Source organism: Pleuronectes platessa, chromosome 7, assembly GCF_947347685.1.
Source record: "Pleuronectes platessa chromosome 7, fPlePla1.1, whole genome shotgun sequence".
NCBI classification, from domain to species: domain Eukaryota; kingdom Metazoa; phylum Chordata; class Actinopteri; order Pleuronectiformes; family Pleuronectidae; genus Pleuronectes; species Pleuronectes platessa.
In genome coordinates, this window is record NC_070632.1 from 12,764,009 (window position 1) to 12,779,319 (window position 15,311).

The window sequence follows — 15,311 nt, forward strand, 5'->3', positions numbered from 1 at the left end:
AAAAAAGACCATTGGAGGTGTGGTAGTTATTCAAGCAGGCCTTGGAGAGGAGAGGTATAAGACAATACCAGGGTCATTGATGCTCACCATTTTTCAGTGGGATGGGCGATAATATAGAAGGATGGGGAGCCATATTGGAGGCAGAGGCTGGTTATGGAGGATTGGTTTCATATGATAATTAGGCTCATATGCTAATTGCCACGGTAGCCTGATGAATTCCTTCAGCCCGGCTCGCCACTTCACGACTGGTTCTCCAATCAGCTTTCCCCAACGTCCCCCACTTCAAAGACTTGAACCATCTCACTGCGTTCAGAGCTTCCTATGTCCCCATCAGTGCGCCTAAAAAATGATATATAAAAATATATATATACTGTATATAAACAAAAACAGCAACAGCAGCAACAATAGAAGGGGGAAGCGAAGGGGCGTCTGGCTTTAGTTTGACATTTACAAGTCTCTCAGTGAAACGCACAATGCCCGTCCCTGTAAGTCTGTGCACACAAGTGTAATTAGAACACGACAGGCACGTGTTTGTCTTTGTGTTTTTGTATGGCGGAGGTATCAAGGACAAGTGCATTAATGAGCACCTGGAGAGGAACAGCTTGTGTCTCCTGGTTAGTGTGACCGCGAGCCGGGGCGCAGACTCCTTCACTGACTCAGATGACGTGACTGATGGAGGGGGAGGTTTCTGTCAGATCTGGGGCACTCCCAGGAGCTGCAGTTTGTCTCGGCTGACAACAACACTCACCAAAGGGGCCCCCGTACCACACATCAGCTGGAAAGGCGAGAGGGGATGTTGTCCTTCCCTCTGTATTAAGAGTCATACTGTTCCTCCTTATATTTACTCCTCAGAGTGTGTCTTCTCTCCTTGTATTCCCTGATAGTGTGACAATATGTCCATTGAACCGGCAGCTGCTAACTTAAACATAAATGGATGTTTTGTGGATTTGAAAGTATTTATTCAACACTCAATAGAAAATGTAGAACATATCAAACCAACAAATGTGTTCTGTCACATGACATAATGTTGCATATGAGAAACAGATGGTTGAATGTTCTGTGTAACTCTGCTCTATTGATACATAAATAAATAGATTCGATTTTGTTTCTATTCTGCTGGTGTTCAGCAAAGTCAAACCACATCAGCACAAGTCGTTACTTCAAAAAAGATCAAATAAAGTATCGAACAGATGTTATTAGAAATGTTACTGTTTTTTGTATGGCAGAAGAACAAAGAGTTACAGTCACATCCTAAGTTAAATATGGATTGAACAGGATGCGTATGGAGCCAGAGATATGACAGAACAGCTGGATTTTTTCTTTGGCATTGCTTGAAAGTGTGCTGAGACACTGGGTCATCCAACTTTAGAGAAAAAATTATTATACATATATTTTTTTATATACAATCTTATTCAAGAAAAAACAAGAACAGTTATCAAAACATCTCTTAACGAAGTCTTAAGCTTAAATTTGTCCAATTTATGCCTCAAAGCTTTCTCCCCCTGTAAGGAGCATAAGAGGTGAATGCAGTGAATTCAGTCCCCGTTGTAAACCTGCCTGTTTGGAATGAGTCAGTGGGTCAGGACTGACTGCAGATCTCAGTCCACAGAACCCTGAAGCTGCTGCACATAGAGCTGTTCACCTGTTTGTATGAAGTTCAGCGAAGCTCAACTCAGCACGCAGAACTGCCAACTGGAGAATCAGCTGTCTTCCTATTTTCATGAAAGCTGTTGTTATCGTGACAGTACTGTTGTTGTGGCCGTGCTGTCACATACGTTGATTAGTGGCAACCGTCGCTGCTACAGACTTCTGGTCACCTGTTTATTGAAAGCTTGTAACTATTGAGCGTACCCCGTGTCCAAATTGCTCAAAATGTAATAGTGGATTTCCTTGGGCTCTTAACAATACATATGCAAAGTTTGAAGCCGGTAAGATGAAAGGCTCTCGAGGTTTATGAGCTTCATACAGACAAACTTGAGACTCTGGAATTACTAGATAAATAAATGACCTAATGAACTTGTGAGCGAGTGTCGTTCACCATACTCCTGACTCTTAAAAGTAAAGATAAATCAATTGGTAGTTTACTGAGGACAGTTAATAACACTGTACTCGTGCTGTGACATGGGTAATAGCTGCCTCATTAGATTTGCTCCGTGGTAATGCACTGCATTACTTACAGAATTACCTGTCCACTGCTAATAGCATTACGCTCGCTAGTATCTCACATCCCCATCGATGCACAAGGCAACAATAGCCTGTCTTGTTCCCTGTGATGGCTCTGACACAAAATACAAAATGCAAAAAACGTGTGCATTAGCACGAGCATCCAGAATAACATGTTTACACTGAAACAGATGTCTTTACCTTGGCTTCGCTGCAGCGCATGAAGAGACTGAATTAACCTCCTACTTAGGGCCCACTGGGGCCCCTCGCAAACAAAGCAGCCTCAAAGTACATTATTACGTTTTTAACAGCTGTTGACAAAATAACCGCCATACTTTAGTGTACTCACCCTTAAGTTTTATAAGCTCCAGTCAGTGATGGGTTTTCCAGGTTCCATTCTACTGGTGACAGAGTTGCTGGTTTTATGGCTGCAATGGCCCTCTTCAATGGCTTCAAACACATGATACTCATTATAGAAGAGCATCATTTCAACTGCTCGGGGAAAATGGAAGTTTGGAAAACTGCAGCGTGCAGAGTTACCGATAAAGTCTTCTCCTCTTCTCTGTGACTTCTTGTTGAGATGATTCTCTGAAGTAGGTTCTCCATCTGGTCAGTCCGCTGTGACCTTTGCAGAAGTGAATCTTTGAGCAGTATATTTGAACGTCCACAGGTTTGATAAGGTTATCGATACAGTATTTCCTCCCTGCAGTTTCTCCATTGAAAATCCTCAGTCGAGCCCACAGGGACATTTGTGCTTGTGTTACAGCTGCCCATGTTTACCTTCTTCCACCTCAGGCTCTTTCCACTGAGAAAAAGATGCTGGCTAGGGTGCAACTCTGCAAATCCCACCTGGATGTGGCATTTGTAGTAAACAACCTAGGGGCATGGCTGCCACCCTTTCTCTTTAAACTCCCAGCGCTCCTCCTCAAGCCCCTTCAACACTGTTCTACACTCCCAAATCAACCTCTAATATGTGCCTTGATCATTGCCATGTAAACTGAGACATGTTTGTCCAATAGGTAGCGTGTGCACGGCTGCTCTTCATGCTCTTTTTTTTGTCTCTCTTACACACACACATGCACACTTTCTCTCCATCGCTGTGATAGCACATGAGGGGGAAGATATAGTTATTCAGGGAATTATTTTTCTCATCGGTGCCATATCTCATCCGGTCCTTTTGTGCCAAATGGCCGTGTTTCCATGGTGCCTGCCTGTGTTTACTGTGACGTGCCATGGCAGGGCCCTTTCTGGTACAGAGGGGACTTAGTGCACAGCAGTGGAGGGTATTTCAGTCCCTGTCTGGAGTTTTGGGGCTTACTTCTCCAGCTCTCCCCTCTCCTCCCACCTGCTCTCCTCGCTGTTGCTTCATTGGGCGCTCGTGTGGCTCTGTGCTGGCGCTCCCGGCCCTGTTCTTAGACAGACAAGGCTAATTGAAAGGGAAGGCTGCTTTCTGCTGATCAGCTCTGACAGCAGTGTCTTGCTAGAGGTGGGTGTGCCACCCCATGCTGAGAGTTTTCACAGGAAAATAACAGTGCTGTCGTGAAAAACACAGGCCGTGCCACGATTACCCAGGCAGCTTGCCAAAGGAGACAGATGAATTCTGCGGACAGAAGAAAGAATGGGAACCTACGTAGTCTGCTTTTTGACTTTTGGGAGGATCGCTGTGCCAGCATTTAGTGCAAATCAAACAGGCATTCTCCATTTCATTTAGGGTTAGAACTAAATGAAACCACATCTTTTTTTAACGACTGCGACAATTAATGATCTCGTTTGATGACAGATGAACAGTCTGTCATTTTGTGTTGCTTTGCAATGCTTCAGGGAAAAAAAGCATTTATTCCCCTAAACTTTAAAGGTAATAAATACAAGAGTTTAAACACTTTCCCACATGAAACAATTACGTCCTGAGTCTCACTCCTTCTTTGAGTGCTGTAACCCAATCTTCTCAGATCTGTGTTTTGGTAGCTGGCCCTGGTGCATGTTCATCGTAGTGCATGTGCGTATTTGTGCATGTGAATTGCAAGCTTTTTGAAGCGAGATGGCGAGTGTAGTTATTGTGAAACGTTCAGGTGAAAGAGACATTCCAGAACGAGTTCTTCAGCTAACAAGGCCTCCAACAAAAAGAGACATAAGATCAGATCAATATTTTTCTGGCTTTTTGGAGCTGTGGAGCTGTAAGAGCTGCGAAAAGCCTCCGACTTCACTGACTTTTCTTAGCCATGATTTGAAAGAACTTGTTACTTTCATAATGTTTTGTCTGTTTTCAGTGGTGACCAGTATAGAGTAAGCATTAAAGCAAGTTAAATTACTAAAGTGAGCATAAAAGGCTGAATAAAGAATCATGTTTTTTTTGTTTTATTTGTCTCGTTCAGTTGGTACCAAATGTCATCAAAGAAAATAATCCTGTAAGACAGATGGCGATTAAGCACGTCTGTAAATGTAATATGGCTCAATCATAGAAATGAAAATAATAAAGTGCAAATTTTGAAGGGGTTACAAAAACACAGCTAAAATGATGCTTGCATTAAATGTATATACATAAAAAACATACAGTGTAGAAAAAAATCAGAGCATGAAAAACCTCATAACATAAATAACACAGATATCAAAAATTGATGGCCAGCGTCAATGGCCATGACACCATTGACGGATAGTTTTGAACTTCCTGACTTACTGCTAGCATTGCCGTGGAGCGTGTCATGGCAATGCTAGCATTGGCTAATGGATGTGGATTGATTGTAGTTGTTAGCTCTCAGGTATTCACAGTGTTACTTTTATCAAATATGATTCTTCTAGTGCGTTTAGAGGCCAATCTCACCGGTTTCGCAACACCTTGCTGAGGTGTATGTGGCCTGAAGATCATCGGCTGTGAGATGTTGGTGCCGCAGTGCGACATCTAGTATACAACCTTTGAAATTCTTTTTTTCTTCTGTATGAATTTTGTTCAAAAAAATAAACATTCATGATGTTTCATCTGAACCTTGTGAACTACTGAGGACGTCCATGAAAACAAATCATTTTGAATGGGGGGAAATATCCATCCATTAGCTATATGGATAACGGCCAATGTCCTGGACAGATTGCCAGCGCATCATGGGGCTGACACACGACTGCTGTAGGTTTACTGGTGACTGGCAAGAGTCACCTGCAAAAATACAGAGTGAGGAAGCTGGAGTCCAGAATACATGGACAGAACCCATATGCATGCAGGTTCAAGGAGAACATGCAAACTCCACAAAGAAAGGCCCTGGCTGAATCCCCTTGCTGGCATAACCCACTTTCTTTGAGGCCTATTCTGACACACATCAGTCATATAGAAGCAGATTCGGGAATTCTAGGTAAGACTTTTTTAACATTGCAAGTTTTACCAGGTAATACTGCTTGGAACTCGATGAAAAAATTCTGGCATAAATTTAGGGGAGTAATATCTGAAAGTGTGTGCAATTTGCTGCAGCTTGAAATCTAAGGGGATTGATGGGCCTTGGTGGTGATATGTTCTCTACTGAGTTACTAGATTTATTGACGAAGTGCATACAGCTGGAAACTATGAAGACAGATGGCAAAACTCTGATCCTGTATCTGTAGAAACTGATACTGATCACTCGTAACTTTTTTAGGTGAAAATGCTTTTAACGCTGAGTTTGATTGTCTCATTCCAGCAGATCATTTTCACTTGCCTCAGGTTCTCAGATAAAAAGCACCTCCTCCGCTGTGCTCGCCTGCTCGCAGGCCCTTTCCACCGCCCATATCAGAGGTGCCACCATCCAGAGTGACTTGATTCACCAGGACAGGCTGGGACCCCTCAGCAGGCCCACGGTGGACAGCTGTGATTACTGCTGACAATAATTTATGGTCCCTTCTGATTGAAAACATGAGAGCTGGAGATAGAAGAGCTGGTGAAGAGTCAAGGCACCACCTTAAGATATAAAACCGAGGCCGCAGCTGCTGTCAGACACAGGAGCCCTGCCAAGCTCTGCAGGCCTTCTGCCCATTTACACACACACACACACACACAAGCTCACATTTTGCTTTCTTTTCTTTTACATTTCCCTTCCTCTGTTTCTTTGCCCGGTTGTAGTCCTCTTCTACATTGTGTCTCTCATCATCTCCGTCTTGCATATGCTACTCTTATATTATGTTCTCCTAGCTTAGCTTCATGCAAAATGAATGTTTGTCTGAGAGGAAATCAAATTAAATTTAACGTAATCATGCAAAGGAGCCTTTTCATTTGGTTAGTGCTTCAAAAGAAAACAGGGAAGCTGCAGCAAAATACATGAAGTGACAAAATACGTCCAGAAGACATTGGATGAAAGGAACAATAGGAAAATGTAATATTGAGGAATGCTGTTTGTAAAATGAAAGAGGGACAAATACTTATCCACCCTGGCTGATCAGGTGTCTCCGCAGTGAGCTGTTCCAGCCCTGAGATTACCATGCTAATCCCCACAATAGCTTCTATGCAGCTGGTTTGAACAACTATCAGCACTATTGTTTATGTTGTCATCTCTGCTGGATCGTTCTCACGAGGAGGAACCGTGTCAGTGGATTTGGATTCACTTTTTCAAATGGAATTTCTCAGGATGACGAGCGCTTCCACTAAAATGATGTATGTTCTGGGTATTATGTTCTATTTCGGGAAAGAGGTCTTGACCTGAAGAGAAGGGGTAGTAGCACGATTGGTGATAGAAAAATATGAATTTGAACAACCTCTCGAATGAGAATTTAAACAGAATCAAACGGTGTGAAAAAACAAACAGATATTAAACAGATTATGTCTAATTCTCTGTGATTCTTGGTTATGCTAATTGACAAAATTGAAAGTATGTTTAACACATGTCCATCTGTATTAGATTTAATTTATTCTGTATAACAAGGTGACATGTTTCTTCTATAAACTGTCGTTATATAAACATGTTTTAATATAATAATATACAATACTGTGGACTTTCTTATAATCTGTGCTATTTTCCCAAGAGTTTTACAATTGTGTCTAGTAAAGACTTATATAAGATATCTCTTTACAAGTCTGTTCTCTATCTGCTTTTATTGTAAAAATAGCACCTCAGTCTAAACACGCAACATGTTTCCTTTCAGTGGAACCGGCTCGGTGTTATGTCAACAACAGACCAAGTGGAATCCCCCCAAAAGTCAATGTGTATTACTTGGTTGTTCTTCAGAAATAGTCACATCACTACATGAGGAGGCCGTGGGAAATACAGAAATATCCTACCGAAGGCTACAAGAAAGTAACACAAAAAGACAACGTATCAAGTTAGCGCACTCACAGACTATCCGCCCAGTGAATGCTCAACTTTTTGCAGTACGTGTTCTGGGATAAGCTCCAGTCTCACTCCTGTGACCTTGAGCAGGATACTGAGAAAAGGGTGGAAAATTAAATTCAGCTTACAAATCCAAACAGTTTCTTTTCATTTATCTCTCACATTGGCTTGTTGTGCTGGGGATGAGAACCAATACATCTCTGATTAAACCAGATTTGAGACTTAAATATGTAAAATGCAGTCAGTGCGTTATGGAGCCTTTATACTCACATTAAACAAATTTACATTTATTTCTAGATTTTGATAAGCTCTGATATCAACCAGTACTTCATTTAACCAGTACTGTCATAGCTATGACTGTCAAAAAATCTAATAATTAATGCAATACTGTTTGCCACACTAAAAACAAATATCTTGCTATTATTTAGCAAGTATTTAAAGGTTGGTTGAAATCTGGACTGATATGTGACTGGAGATGAGGGTATAGAGAGGATTGAGGTTAAGAATCAATGGAGAGAAAAAAATCAAATTAATTTATTGGTATATTCATGTATTGATTGGAGATTGTAATAATATTTTCCAATTTGTCAAAAACAACCAACAGTCGTAAAAAAAATGTATTCAGACAGTAGAAAGCGCTATTGCCAGTAGACAAATAGCCCCAGCACTTACTCACAACATGCAGTTCATCAATGTCATATAATCTATGAACACAAAAGTATAAACTAATACAATATTGTGTTAACACTATGTATAAATATGATTTTCCATGTGGATTTTTATACAATCGATATTTCTTGATGATGAAAAGCCTATTAAGAACACTTTTGGAAAATGAGTCTTTCTAAAAGCCGTTTACGCAACCTTCAAAATGAATATGCAATGTTATGAAAACGTACATGTAGAGTTTCTGAGTGTTGTCGAGACATAAGCCCCAGCAGAATGGCTGCTGATGTGCACGTTTTATCCTTGCACACCTGATTACAGGGTCAAACTTTGCACTAACTATGTCTGAGAATTGCGTTTTTTTCTTAATCTGGCACGATTACCCTTTGCCACTTGGTTGTGGTCATTAATCCCTCCTCATATAGTGACTGACAATAATTCCTGCACTTTGTCCAGGAGACGCCTCAACCATTCATCACTCTGTCACCCCTCGCCAGGGACCCACCGATGTCCATTTATCCAAAGGAAAACAGTGGCTCTGTTCCGTATATAATATTGCCTCCATGATGTAGCCTCCTAAACTGAGAGAAAGCAAATGAAAGAAAAGTGGTAGTTGAGATCGTTGCAATACAACTTATTAAAGATATCTAAATTGTTCCTTACACTGTCAGAGCAAACAAAAGAAGGGAAGCTAACATTATGGCGGAGTTGGTTGGTGGTTGTTGCCGATCGCTTGATGTTCTTTAGCTCACACAAGGCTGATGCTATCTGATATACGTCTATTCCTCTCTCATCTCTCTCTCCCCCCCTCTCCGCCTTCCTCGCTCACATTCTCTCTGTGCCACCTGCACACACTCACATAGGCACACACATCGATGACATAAAAAGACTGTTTTCTGATGAATAAATTTGTATATTTTAGAACCTATCCCAGTTCCAGCAAGTATTCTCCAGAGGCCCTGCCTTCTTCTCTCCTGAGTTCCCCTGCAACCCAGTGGAGTCATTAGTCTGCTTGCTGTGTTGAACTCTTTAATCATCTGTGTGTTACATAAAAAGAGGACTATTCCTCAGTGACATACAACGGCATGCTCAGCTTGGTCGGGGCTTGCTTTGATGTGTGTAGGCTGTTGTGTTGTGTCTGCACTATAGGCTTCTTGAGGCTCCGTTTTTTTCCATTCCTCTGTGGAGGTGCGATAAGATGTCAGTCTTCCTCTTGTAGCAGTGAAGATGTGACTGTGAGTGTAGAGTTTGCAACTAAATAGGAGCAATGGGCCTTTGTAGATACTCATCCCACTTCAGTGTATAGTGCAGAGTTTGGTCCTCTGCCTATGGAGCCTGTATCAGGTTCATTTCTCCTGATAGTGAGATACATGGCTCTGGTTGCTAAAAGCCCTTCATTATTAATTCACAAATTTACAACAATTAATCTCACTTTTCTAAAGAAAATTTAATAAATAAATAGAAAAAACAAGTCCCTTTGTGTGTAGAGTTGTAGATTTATTGAAAACTTAATGTATATGCTCACACACCCACATGTGCACATGTACACGCTGCATCGGTGTTCCTCTGGGATGGAGGCAGGCGCCTGCTGCCATGGTATCAGGTTGCAGGTCTGTCAGACACAATGGTGAGGAGTTGCCCCGCGACATGGCCTGAGAGAGCAGAACAATGGAGCCGCAGTGCAGACGGAGCAGCAGAGGGCAAGACGAGCAGATCCGTCAGCCGGGCAGAGCAGCGCGGGCCGCTCCGGCCCCTCAGATCCTCTCCTCGTGCACACAATAGAGGGTGGGAGGTCAAGAGCGTGAGGAAATGGAGGGGAATTCCCAGCATGTTGTAATAAAATGGATTCCTCTATTTTGGTGACTGAACAAATAGGACAGAGTCAGGCTACACCCAGAATACATCATAACTTTCAGGGATTACAGTGAAGTCATTTCTACGGGTCAGGTTGCAGCTGGAGATAATCAATTTGTGGGTCAGTGGTTCACTCCTCTTGAAGCACTGCTCATTAGTTTTGCCTGAAAGTAAATAGCTTGTCTGTCTTGACAGCTGAACTTGTGTCATGGGACCATTCCCAGCATGCTCTATCTGGTTATCAGAACATGTTACTGTAAAATATGATTATGAATGATAAAGCCATCCATCCATCCCCTGCTTATCGTGTGAGAGTCTCAGGGGGGAGCTGGAGACAAATCCCAGCTGACATTGGGCCACAACCTGGACAGGTCGCCAGCGTATTGAAGGGCCAAACAACCAGTCACACTCGCATTCACACCCACCATCGATATAGAGTCTTCAGTCAACCTTACCGCTTTCTGCATGTCTTTAGAGAAGTCGGAGTAACGGAGAAAACCCACGCAGACACGGGGTTAGGGTTAGGGTTAGGTTAGGGTTAGGGTTAGGGTAGGAAAGTCTCGGCCGCGCTGGATCTCGAACCTTCCATCTGTAACCACCACTCCACCGGGCCGCCTAGAAAAAAAATCCCTTTCTGAATTTTAATGCAATAACGTAAAAAGATTTTGTGTTGTGCATCTAAATACGTTGGAGGTAGAAAAAAAAAAGCTCATCCATGTCATGACCAATAAATCTGAGTGCGTCTGATCTGTTCCATCTCTTCCAGGAAGAAGCATATCACTTCATGCACATGTACACTGCCCCGATCTGTTTCAGGGGGACCAGGCTTTTAGTCGCTGCCGTGCACAAACAGAGGTCCTGGAGACTGCTGCCCTCAGAGGTAGTGAAAGCCAGATTTTGTTAAAGCTCTTAATAAGGCACAGTGTGATATATAAGCCCGCAGGCGGCAAAGCTCTATGTGCAAACACTTCAACCACTCGTGTGATAGGGCAATCTGTGTACGGAACAGCGGATGGCCTAACAACTCTGTTATTTCACACGCGACCCTATTTGGCCTCTGTGATATCCTTAATTTGGTCGCTGAATTTGATATAGCGCTGCAAATATTTGCTTAGGCACACATTAACTCTGTTTGCCTGGTGTGTTATGATAAACAAACCGCAATGGTGTACTGAATGTAATAAATGTTAAACAGTGCATGCAATTATGCACTTCACATATCTAACCCTGCACGCTGAAAGCGCACTTTGTGCACATATGAGCTCTATTTTGACAGATCGTTATTCCCCCTTCCTGACCACCTAGGCTTACATTCAGAAATGAACTGTTTATGAGATGCCTTGGGTGGATGGGATATTTTTTTTATGCCGTATTCCAGTGTGAGGAAAAATCTAGGTTTTTACATGAACATTTCTCAGTTTCAGGGAGCAGAGAATACATGATCTGGTTTCCTCTTTTCTGAGTTTTCTTGATTCGTTTTGAATGGACTTCACCTAATGCCTTTTGTCCTGTTTCTAGGACTTGTGCTCTTTTACTTTCCTTGGCTTCCCTGTATAAAGGGGAGAATGGCAAACGGTTTAGGCCCCTTTGCTATTATACGTTCAGCCGTTTTATCTCATCCGTGTCGGGGATTTTTTCCCCCACCTCTCTGGATTTTAGAAAAGCTCTTTTCTCCTGGCCACAGTATTGCCTTTTATTCCTACTAGTGCTGTGCCTGTTCTAAACCTGCCTAAACCTCAAAACCTGTTTGGAATCTGATGTTTGTTTGGCCTGTGGAGATTCTAGTTGGCGCTTTCTTTCTGAAACTAAAGAGCCATGAAATTGCGCCACCGCTTCTGCAGTAAAAGCTGATCACCTATTCAAGTTCACTGAAGCTTGGCTCACCATGCAGAATCACGAACTAGAGAAACGCACCTTTTACCTGGAATGTTCTGCTGTCGTTATCGATAATATGACTTACATTGATGACCTGTTTATTTAAAGTTTATTAAAATGTAACTTATCGTGTGTCCAAATCGAACCAAACTAGATTAATCGCACTTCCCGGGCTATCAACAAAACACATGACAGGGGTGAAGCCAATCCGATGATTTTTGAGATATGTGAACAACATACAGACAGATTTCTGGAATCAGTCGATAGATTATATCCATAACAACCCGGTCATACAGTACATCTATACTGAGCAGCACTTTCTCTATCATATATCACTGATACACTGCACCCACAGCAGTCAAGGGATATTTAGGGTTCACTATTTTGCCCAAAGACACTTCGGCATTAGGTATTGGGACAATGGAATCGAACCGCTGATTCTCTGGTAATTGGACAACCTGCATCCCCTCCTAAGCCATAGCCACCCACCAAACACATTGAATAACCTACATATGGGAGGACGAAGGGTTGATAGACGTTTAGCTGAAGATTTCAAACTGAGTAGGAAATCTATCAAAAAGAATATCATGTTATATATTACATCCCACTTGCACTTAATTAGAACTAGTTTTTGGAAAGGATGCATTCGCTCCTTTACGATGACTCTTCAATGTCCTCAAGAAAGTTGACTGGATCAAATGTGTGTAAAGTCATGTAAGGTCAACAACGTGTTCACCTTTAAGTCAGTCAGGGAAGAGCTCTTATTTCCCCCCTGCTCCGCATCATTACTGAAACCCAACATCAGAATGAGGGAGTGAGTGTGTGAGATCCGTAGAAAAGTAGGGCATCAGCGGTCAGCTGTATTTGGATTATAAGTCAACATGCTTTTAGCTGTGCTGTCTGCTGAATCAGCTGTTTCTGCCACATTATGAATGATCTTAATCCTGTATATCCAGGTAACCTTTTCTGAAGGAGGATGAATACAAGAAAAGTGCAGACGTTGTAGTCGGGCCATGTCTAGACAAAGACGGCAGCATAGGACTGCTCCTACACGGGGTTAGGGTCATTGATTTTGTACCGGCATGAACGCAACAGCTGCCACACTGTGCGGAGAACGAGGAAGGGGGTCCTGTTCTTTAGAACAGGACCCCCTTGCACGTTAATATATTTTCTCTGTGAGAATACACACCGTACGAACCCCACGGTTTCAAAAGGCACGGCACCGGCAGCTTCTACTTCTTGATACTTGTTCTGAAGTGAGCTTTTTTTCCCTCAGCGCGGTGACAGCTCGCAGAACTGGTGAGAGAGGAGAAGACAAAGCACTCTGTACTCCGAGGCAGTGTGTGATTAATGACAGGGGTGTGTGTTGCAGTGGGCACCCTCGGAGCAGCTACAGATCAGTCTTCCTGTAAGACAAATCTGACACTCAACAACCCACCGCCCCACCTGCTACCCCCTCACCGCCATCAAACCCTCAGCTCCTCGCAGCCAAGTGCACCCAGCACGACATCGCGCCCATAAATCATCCTAAACAAAGCATGTTTAATCTGTGACGCGCAGGCCTGACACGCAAATTTATTACCTGTTGTAGGAAAACTGCATGTGCCCCTCTGAGTCAAGCCTCTATTTACCTTTGAGAAACCAGTAAAATACTGGAAGAGACAAAGTCTGTAACAAAAGGGGGGCTGATGATGGCAGTGTCTCTCAGGCTGGATTCAGGAGACAAAGCGTGGCGCTACCCAAACACGCCGCCGCCTTTTCACGGCGGATGACATGCTTGCTGCGACTTCCTCGACTGCACTTGCCAAAAAGATTTAGGGATTTTTTTTCTCAAGCACATTTGTAAAACATGAATACCAAATTATCTCTTGTGGATTAGAGTTATATGGCTGCTCTACGCATGCTATGAGTCATAATGCTCAGCGAGACCTGGGCACCTACCTTCAATTGCATGAGGGTGGGTTTTTTAGAAATCAAGTGTGCTGTACCGGGGCATTGTCAGGGAATATGCATGTAAAATTTTGCTTAGCGTGCAAAGGCAGCAGTGTAACAAGCAAAAGTTGGTGTGAGAGGCAACTTGTTTTTTAAAGTGTATACATGGTGTTTTTCATGTGGTTATTATCAGTTTAAAAAATGTCTGAAAAGGATTTGGAGCGGAGTGGAGAAAACCGTCTCCTCTAAAATACTGACTACAGATGAACAGTGACAGTGGATCCAGATATCTTTAGCCTCCTTGCCATACAGTCTGACAGAGTGAATTACGGTAGCATTAGCTTGATGTGGAGTCGTCGCTAAAATGCCAAGGAGTGGTCTCTCCCACACATTCCCTCTGGCAGACTCCCTCGATCGTGCTTGTCCTCGACATGTCTTTACACTGTAAATGGTGGGAATGAGAAGTGATGGCACCTGCTGACTGGCTCTGGCAATGTCAGGAAATCACACGTACACACACGCACACACACACACACACACACAACGGGGATTTTGCTTATGATGCAATCATCAAGTAAGAAAATCTGTGAAATTAGCCGACAGTGAAATGCCCTAGTACAAAATGATCGTTACGCCTCATAGAACATAAAAGTTTTATCCTCCTAAAAGCCAGAAGAGGCATTAAGGCATCATGAACGTTTTCTTTTTTTTAAATGTAAATGCAACCACAGGAAATTACAGCTCTCTCTTAATTAAAAAAAAACAAAAAACAGAGGGAAGAAATTTAGAGAAAGTTTGTTGTTCCTGTTATTCCATGCAATTTTTATGCTTGCAAGATTGGCTCATCTTACCCAGCAACCTCTGACACTGTGAATCATTTGAGGTGATTAATTGAATAATACTTGAAATTAGGGACAAAATGAATAATGGTAAGAGCAGTTTCATTCCTGACCTTGTTCAATATTTAATGAGCTCACAGATGATGGAGACTAGATTTTATAAATGGAGCTATAGGCTCCTTTGAATATTGGGGATAATTAAAGAGTGTGTGTTATTACCTGCATGGATTTCCGTACACCCATAAAACAAACAAGACAAGATGGACACTTGGACGACTCCGCCTCGCAGGTCACAAGCATTCAGCGCTGTGATAAACAGAGGAGAATACATCAAGAGACCCGGGAGATGGGTTAATCTCCAGAGAGATCATGCAGCTCATCACAGGGACCTTTGTGGTGCTGTCGTTCTCTGCCTCGGGAAAAGCACAGGCGCTCAACAAAAAAAAAAAAACACGGCGGAGTGTCAGAGATGCACAGAAGTGAGATGAGAAAAACAAGAGGAAATACATCAGACAACACCAGAGAAGTCACTCCTGTCGTTAAAAACCTATCTGACAGACACACGGAAACCGCCCTGAGTCGCAGAGGCTCCTCTGACGGCTGATGACCCTTGCAGCAAACTGGTCACCTTCCTACTCACCCACAGTCACCGGAGCTCTGCGTTATGTGCTCCACTTTACCCAGCTCACTGATATCATGGGCG